The sequence below is a fragment of the Polistes fuscatus genome, unplaced genomic scaffold, assembly GCF_010416935.1.
Source record: "Polistes fuscatus isolate 324 unplaced genomic scaffold, CU_Pfus_HIC Scaffold19, whole genome shotgun sequence".
Lineage (NCBI taxonomy): Eukaryota > Metazoa > Arthropoda > Insecta > Hymenoptera > Vespidae > Polistes > Polistes fuscatus.
The window spans coordinates 2,280,743-2,290,451 of NW_025113095.1; the positions used below are offsets into that span (position 1 = coordinate 2,280,743).

Below are 9,709 nucleotides of genomic sequence, written 5' to 3' on the forward strand. Positions count from 1 at the left end.
CATTTTGCAAATAGAATGCAGCAGCAGTTTAAAGGATCTTTTAAAAGGCAAACATAAATTTCTTTTATTGGGAATAAACCAATATTATAATATTTTCTAAAAAAATTTATTCAAAGTATTAAAGATCTTATTCTTTCTGCATAGGTGATCATTCATAAACTAGAAGAAAAGAAAAAATAATTTTCAATTAGATATGAAAAATCGAAAAACACTGTAATCATGAAAGATTTAGGAAGACACCGGTGAACGTGCTACGTTCTAACACTGGAAGGAAACTATGTACTATAATTTATATCAAAATAATTCAAGAAAGAAAGCATCCTGATTATTACAAATTTAAAAGACAAATAGGAATCATATTATATAAGGGATTCTTTTCTTATACAAATTGTATTGCCTAGCCTCGTAATCAGGTAATGAAAGATATTATTGTTAATCGACTCACTAGAAAATATTGAGGACTTGTATTAACTAATTTCTTTTTTGTAGATGTTTGTTCATTTTGCAAATAGAATGCAGCAGCACTGTAAAGGATCTTTTAAGAGGCAAACATAATTATCTTGTATTGGTAATAAACCAATATTATAATGATTTCTTAAAAAATATTTATTCAAAGTATTAAAGTTCTGATTCTTTCTGCATAGGTGTTCAATCAATGTACTGGAAAGAGAGCGTATGATTTTTCACTAAATTAAGAAGAATCCAACAAGACTTTAATCATGAAAGATTTAGGAAGACAACGTCGAAAGTTTTCCGTTCTCACTCTGAAAGGAAACCATGTACTATAATATTATATCAAAATAATTCAAGAAAGAAAGCATCCTGATAATTACAAATTTAAAAGACAAATAGGAATCATATTATATAAGGGATTCTTTTCTTTTACAAATTGTATTGCCAAGCCTCGTACTAGGTAATAAAAAAAATTATTGGTAATCGACTTACTAGAAAATTTTGAGGACTCGTATCAATGAATTTCTTTTTTGTAGAGATGCCATGGGAATCATTTTACAAATAGAATGCAGCAGCAGTATAAAGGATCTTTTAATAGGCAAACATAATTATCTTATATTGGGAATAAACCAATATTATAATTTCTTAAAAAATATTTATTCAAAGTATTAAAGATCTTATTCTTTCTGCATAGGTGATCATTCATTAAACTAGAAGAAAGGAAAGATAATTTTCAATTAGATAAGAAAAATCGAAAAACACTGTAATCATGAAAGATTTAGGAAGACACAGGTGAAAGTGTTCCGTTCTCACACTGGAAGGAAACCATGTACTATAATATTCTGTCAAAAGAATTGAAGGAAACCATGTACTGTAATATTCTTTCAAAAGAATAGAAGAAGGAATGCATCATGGTTATTATAAATTTAAAAGTCAAATAGGAAATACATTGCATTAGGATATTCCTAACATATATAAAGTCTATTATTTAGTATTGTACTTCGTAATTGAAAATACTATTATACATCGACTGGCAATAATTTATCTAAAGGAAACTATTCTTTTTGAATAATAAATTGTTAAAGCAGAAAGGCCATAGATAAGAAATATTGAAAAAATGTCTTAATTTCGTAAATCTAAAGGAGAAGAAAATAATGCTGTCAGAAAATTAAATTCTACTGATCATCAAAGTCTTTCACTTGCTTTTTAAGATTTAACTGTACTTGTGCTATATAATTTCTAATAAGGATCATTCATTATTTAATGGTACGTTGATAGAAAAGAAATACTAAAAACATTTCTAGTATCTTTTCTTATCTATACAACAGAGATATACTGTAGATTTTTCAATTTTACATGAGATAGTGTAACAAACTAATAGTTTCATTTCCTTTGTAGGGTTTTCTGTGCAATTTCTTAAATGAAAAAGAGATTAAAGGAATATTCTAGTAGCACAAAATTTGGGTAGAAAAGAAGAAAACTGTAGTATCATGAAGAAACATATCACACTATTATGCCACATTGTGGTGGCATTACATAATATAAAATGTATTTGTTGTTTCGTTTAACGATTGCTAGATAAATCTTTTTTTAAATAATGCTTATATATTTGATACCGGGTGTGATTTCATAAGTGAAGATACGAAATGAATTATTTACTACATATATCTATAATTTAAAGCGCAGAGTAGTGTTTTAATAGCTCAATAATGTAACAAATTCATTGTAATTTTTAAGACGATGTCATACCATGATTGTACATTTAATATTACTTTTATATATTTTCTAAAAATATTTGTGCATTAGCATATTTTATTTACATATACGTAAAGTATAATATAATTAATTTAACTATCATTAATGAATTAAAATAAAATTTAAATGTTTGGCGAATTTTATAGACTCCTTGGAATAATGTAATAAGAGATAATTAAAAAAAAAAAAAAATGATAAAAAATATCACATTATTCTAATTTTCGTCACAGTAAAATATCTTATTTAGGTCACTATTGAGAAATATTAATATTCTAATTTTTTGTGAAAAATGATTATTTATATTCTCTTCCTTTTTTTCTATATTCATAGAACTAATATTATAAAAGACTATAAATAATATTTAATAGCTTGGAAAAATATTAATGAATGTATTTATCGATATATATATATCTATATTACTGTGAAAGGCATTTAAATGCACCCTCGAATCAAAATTTTGACGTTTTTCTGATTTCACATAGGAATCCATGTTCCGGTATTTTAAATCCGGTATTTTAAATTTGTCGTGACGTCACAAAAATGAAATTTTGGTAATAGGATCACAGGATGATACAAGAGCTCTTCGAAGGAATAGGAAACGAGTGCGCTGATTGGTTAATAATAGACCCAGCATCAACCAATCAGAAATCCACTAAGAGCCGATTGGCCATTTTCAACCAATCAGCGCTCTCTAGGCCATATATTGAGAGCTGATTGGCTATTTATCAACCAATCAGCGCATTAGGAGCTGATTGGCTTTATCAACCAATCAGCGCTCTTCTAGGATATATTGAGAGCTGATTGGCTATTTATCAACCAATCAGCGCACTATTAGGAGCTGATTGGCTATTTATCAACCAATCAGCGCTCTTCTAGGCCATATTGAGAGCTGATTGGCTATTTATCAACCAATCAGCGCTCTCGTTTCCTACTCTCTTCGAAGAGCTCTTGTATCATCCTGTGATCCTATTACCAAATTTTCATTTTTGTGACGTCACGACAAATTTAAAATACCGGATTTAAAATACCGGAACATATGGATTCCTATGTGAAATCAGAAAAACGTCAAAATTTTGATTCGAGGGTGCATTTAAATGCCTTTCACAGTATATAGATATATTATATATATCGATAAATACATTCATTAATATTTTTCCAAGCTATTAAATATTATTTATAGTCTTTATATATTAGTTCTATGAAATAGAAAAAAAGGAAGAGAATATAAATAATCTTTTTCACAAAAATTAGAATATTAATATTTCTCAATAGTGACCTAAATAAGATATTTTACTGTGACGAAAATTAGAATAATGTGATATTTTTTATCATTTTTTTTTTTTTTTAATTATCTCTTATTACATTATTCCAAGGAGTCTATAAAATTCGCCAAACATTTAAATTTTATTTTCATTAATGATAGTTAAATTAATTATATTATACTTTACGTATATGTAAATAAAATATGCTAATGCACAAATATTTTTAGAAAATATATTAATAAGTAATATTAAATGTACAATCATGGTATGACATCGTCTTAAAAATTACAATGAATTTGTTACATTATTGAGCTATTAAAACACTACTCTGCGCTTTAAATTATAGATATATGTAGTAAATAATTCATTTCGTATCTTCACTTATGAAATCACACCCGGTATCAAATATAAGCATATTATTTAAAAAAAGATTTATCTAGCAATCGTTAAACGACAACAAATACATTTATATTATGTAATGCCACCACAATGTGGCATAATAGTGTGATATGTTTCTTCATGATACTACTTTCTTCTTTTCTACCCAAATTTTGTGCTACTAGAATATTCCTTTAATCTCTTTTCATTTAAGAAATTGCACAAAAAACCCTACAAAGGAAATGAAACTATTAGTTTGTTACACTATCTCATGTAAAATTGAAAAATCTACAGTATATTCTCTGTTGTATAGATAAGAAAAGATACTAGAAATGTTTTTAGTATTTCTTTTCTATCAACGTACCATTAAATAATGAATGATCCTTATTAGAAATTATATAGCACAAGTACAGTTAATCTTAAAAAGCAAGTGAAAGACTTTGATGATCAGTAGAATTTAATTTTCTGACAGCATTATTTTCTTCTCCTTTAGATTTACGAAATTAAGACATTTTTTCAATATTTCTTATCTATGGCCTTTCTGCTTTAACAATTTATTATTCAAAAAGAATAGTTTCCTTTAGATAAATTATTGCCAGTCGATGTATAATAGTATTTTCAATTACGAAGTACAATACTAAATAATATACTTTATTATGTTAGGAATATCCTAATGCAATGTATTTCCTATTTGACTTTTAAATTTATAATAACCATGATGCATTCCTTCTTCTATTCTTTTGAAAGAATATTACAGTACATGGTTTCCTTCAATTCTTTTGACAGAATATTATAGTACATGGTTTCCTTCCAGTGTGAGAACGGAACACTTTCACCTGTGTCTTCCTAAATCTTTCATGATTACAGTGTTTTTCGATTTTTCTTATCTAATTGAAAATTATCTTTCCTTTCTTCTAGTTTAATGAATGATCACCTATGCAGAAAGAATAAGATCTTTAATACTTTGAATAAATATTTTTTAAGAAATTTTATAATATTGGTTTATTCCCAATATAAGATAATTATGTTTGCCTATTAAAAGATCCTTTATACTGCTGCTGCATTCTATTTGTAAAATGATTCCCATGGCATCTCTACAAAAAGAAATTCATTGATACGAGTCCTCAAAATTTTCTAGTAAGTCGATTACCAATAATTTTTTTTATTACCTAGTACGAGGCTTGGCAATACAATTTGTAAAAGAAAAGAATCCCTTATATAATATGATTCCTATTTGTCTTTTAAATTTGTAATTATCAGGATGCTTTCTTTCTTGAATTATTTTATAATATTATAGTACATGGTTTCCTTTCAGAGTGAGAACGGAAAACTTTCGACGTTGTCTTCCTAAATCTTTCATGATTAAAGTCTTGTTGGATTCTTCTTAATTTAGTGAAAAATCATACGCTCTCTTTTCCAGTACATTGATTGAACACCTATGCAGAAAGAATCAGAACTTTAATACTTTGAATAAATATTTTTTAAGAAATCATTATAATATTGGTTTATTACCAATACAAGATAATTATGTTTGCCTCTTAAAAGATCCTTTACAGTGCTGCTGCATTCTATTTGCAAAATGAACAAACATCTACAAAAAAGAAATTAGTTAATACAAGTCCTCAATATTTTCTAGTGAGTCGATTAACAATAATATCTTTCATTACCTGATTACGAGGCTAGGCAATACAATTTGTATGAAAAGAATCCCTTATATAATATGATTCCTATTTGTCTTTTAAATTTGTAATAATCAGGATGCTTTCTTTCTTGAATTATTTTGATATAATATAGTACATAGTTTCCTTCCAGTGTTAGAACGTAGCACGTTCACCGGTGTCTTCCTAAATCTTTCATGATTACAGTGTTTTTCGATTTTCATATCTAATTGAAAATTATTTTTTCTTTTCTTCTAGTTTAATGAATGATCACCTATGCAGAAAGAATAAGATCTTTAATACTTTGAATAAATATTTTTTAGAAAATATTATAATATTGGTTTATTCCCAATAAAAGAAATTTATGTTTGCCTTTTAAAAGATCCTTTAAACTGCTGCTGCATTCTATTTGCAAAATGATTCCCATGGAATCTCTACAAAAAAGAAATTAGTTAATACAAGTCCACAATATTTTCTAGTGAGTCGATTAACAATAAATTCTTTCATTACCTGGTACGAGGCTTGGCAATACAATTTGTATAAGAAAAGAATTCTTAATATAATATGATTCCTTTTTGTCTTTTAAATTTTTAGTAATCAGGATGCATTCATTCTTCAATTCTTTTGATAGTATATTATAATACATAGTTTCCTTCCAGGGTGAGAACAAAACCCTTTCCACACTGTCTTCCTAGATCTCTCACGATTACAGTGTAGTTGGATTTTGCTTATCGAATTGAAAATTATCTTTCCTTTCTTCTAGTTTAATGAATGATCACCTATGCAGAAAGAATAAGATCTTTAATACTTTGAATAAATATTTTTAAGAAATTATTATAATATTGGTTTATTCCCAATTAAGATATTATGTTTGCCTATTAAAGATCCTTTATACTGCTGCTGCATTCATTTGTAAAATGATTCCCATGGCATCTCTACAAAAAAGAAATTCATTGATACGAGTCCTCAAAATTTTCTAGTAAGTCGATTACCAATAATTTTTTTTATTACCTAGTACGAGGCTTGGCAATACAATTTGTAAAAGAAAAGAATCCCTTTATAATATGATTCCTATTTGTCTTTTAAATTTGTAATTATCAGGATGCTTCTTTCTTGAATTATTTTGATATAATATTATAGTACATGGTTTCCTTTCAGAGTGAGAACGGAAAACTTTCGACGTTGTCTTCCTAAATCTTTCATGATTAAAGTCTTGTTGGATTCTTCTTAATTTAGTGAAAAATCATACGCTCTCTTTTCCAGTACATTGATTGAACACCTATGCAGAAAGAATCAGAACTTTAATACTTTGAATAAATATTTTTTAAGAAATCATTATAATATTGGTTTATACCAATACAAGAAATTATGTTTGCCTCTTAAAAGATCCTTTACAGTGCTGCTGCATTCTATTTGCAAAATGAACAAACATCTACAAAAAAGAATTAGTTAATACAAGTCCTCAATATTTTCTAGTGAGTCGATTAACAATAATATCTTTCATTACCTGATTACGAGGCTAGGCAATACAATTTGTATAAGAAAGCATCCCTTAATATAATATGATTCCTATTTGTCTTTTAAATTTGTAATAATCAGGATGCTTTCTTTCTTGAATTATTTTGATATAATTATAGTACATAGTTTCTTCCAGTGTTAGAACGTAGCACGTTCACCTTGTCTTCCTAAATCTTTCATGATTACAGTGTTTTTCGATTTTTCATATCTAATTGAAAATATTTCTTTTCTTCTAGTTTAATGATTGATCACCTATGCAAGAATAAGATCTTTAATACTTTGAAAAAATTTTTTAGAAAAATTAATATTGGTTTATTCCCAATAAAAGAAATTTATGTTTGCCTTTTAAAAGATCCTTTAAAACTGCTGCTGCTTCTATTTGCAAAATGATTCCCATGGAATCTCTACAAAAAAAGAAATTAGTTAATACAAGTCCACAATATTTTCTAGTGAGTCGATTAACAATAATATCTTTCATTACCTGGTACGCGGCTTGGAATCAACTTTGTATAAGAAAAGAATTCTTAATTTAATATGATTCCTTTTGTCTTTAAATTTTTTAATCAGGATGCATTCATTCTTCAATTCTTTGATAGTTATATAATACATAGTTTCCTTCCAGGGTGAGAACAAACCCTTTCCCACTGTCTTCCTAGATCTCTCACGATTACGTGTAGTTGGATTTTGCTTATCGAATTGAAAATTATCTTTCCTTTCTTCCAGTTTAATGATTGATCACCTATGCAGAGGAATAAGATCTTTAATACTTGATAAATATTTTTTAGAAAATATATATATTGGTTATTCCCAATAAAGAATTTATGTTTGCCTTTTAAAAGATCCTTTAAAACTGCTGCTGCATTCTATTTGTAAAATGATTCCCATGGCATCTCTACAAAAAAGAAATTCGTTGATACAAGTCCTCACTATTTTCTAGTAATTCGATTAACAATAATTTTTTTATTACCTGGTACGAGGCTTGGCAATACAATTTGTAAAGAAAAGAATCCCTTATGTAATATGATTCCTATTGTCTTTTAAATTTGTAAAAATTTAAGATTGTAACGTTCTGATTTAAACATTATTTCAATTTTTGTAATTGTTTAAACTAATATACGTTGTTTTTACGTCCCTATGCAATGATGACTTTGGATAATAAATTTTTATCCAAACAATATCACATTAAAATTATTTTATATTCAAAGTATGTTAATAAGTATGTAATGTTTAACCAGTACATATGTGTTTAAACAATCTGAAATATAAAGAGATTGCATTAGAATATAAAATAATTTAAATAATCGATAGGAATGTCTATTGTTGTCTAAAGATCGGAATATATGATCTATGTACCGTCCCCTTCGAAATCGATCGTTGAATGAGACGTTGTCCTCTATGAAAAGTACTTTTATTAAATGTGTTTTTAAGACCTTCCAACAATGCGCATGTGTATAAAGGGTGTCATACATCTAATACATAATCTTTAAGATTAAAACGTTATGATTTTCATATTTTCTCTATTTTAAGTAATTATTTAATGCTCCTGCCGCAATGAGGACTTCGAGGGTAAAATTTAGCATATAAGAAAAGTGCATTAGTGCATTGAAATAATTGTTAATGTATACGTAATGTACATGTATTTAAATGAAAAAAGAAAGTACATTGTCTCTAAACAATTATACAACCAATCTATTCAACAATTAATAAACAATATAATGTAAAATGTGAATTATTGAAGTTACCATTATGATAGAAGAAAGCTGAGGTGTCTGCTCGTTAAAAGTACCATCAAAAAAAATTGCCTGGATTCATTTTAAAATCTTGTAAACTCTTCTTTTATATATGTACTTCTACACAAAACATTAAGAAAGCTAATAGATGCTGTGATTCCAAATCTTCAAATACTTGCAAATCGAAAATCATAAGCTTGTATTAGTAAAGTATCAAACTCTGATATATTGTTGATGATTTTTGTATAAGATGTCTCTCTCTCCTTTCCTTATTCTTATATTTACTATTCTTTCTGTTATAAAAGAAAAGAGATAAACTTCCACACTGATATCAATATAAAAAGTAAACACAATTATTTTTTGGATAGAAAAGTAAACACAAATAGATTGACAATGACTATAGTATTCATGCTGTATTTCTACCAAATGTTTGAAAAACTAAAAAAAATAAAATAACATAGCAATGGTCTATATAAAGAACATTAATATATAAGTGTTTATTATAGTGTAACACGTTCCTTGTCAATATTTAAAACATAATGTACAAAATATTAACGACCAATACACTAAAAACTTTGTCACACTACACTGAAAAACACAATTGGTATAGAAAAGAAACCACGTTGCGGATTTTTTAAAACAATGAAATAAACACTGTACCATCCTTAAAGAATTAAAATAACAAGAATGTTTCCATATGAATACAGAAATGGGAATTTATACTTTCATAGTTGGCATGAGCAGCTGTCAATTGTTTTGTTTCAATTTATTTTAATTCTTTAGGATGGCATATTGCTTATGTCATTGTTTTAAAGATTTCTATAACGTGTTGTTTCTTTATCTATACGATTATGTTCTCGTGCAATGTGATGTCAAATGTTTTAAAATATCAACAACGTGGTTTCTTTTTATATAATTGTGTTTTTCTGTGTAGTGTGACAAAGTTTTTAGTGTA

The 9,709-nt window shown here is 27.1% G+C and overlaps 1 long non-coding RNA gene across 1 annotated transcript; it reads left to right on the plus strand.

Annotated features, from left to right (window-relative positions):
- The first annotated feature begins 1,311 nt into the window (after positions 1 to 1,311).
- Positions 1,312 to 2,226, plus strand: LOC122515712. Its single transcript, XR_006303349.1, has 3 exons — positions 1,312 to 1,432; positions 1,542 to 1,719; positions 1,852 to 2,226. It is a non-coding gene; the product is annotated as an uncharacterized LOC122515712 (long non-coding RNA).
- Positions 2,227 to 9,709: the final 7,483 nt, after the last annotated feature.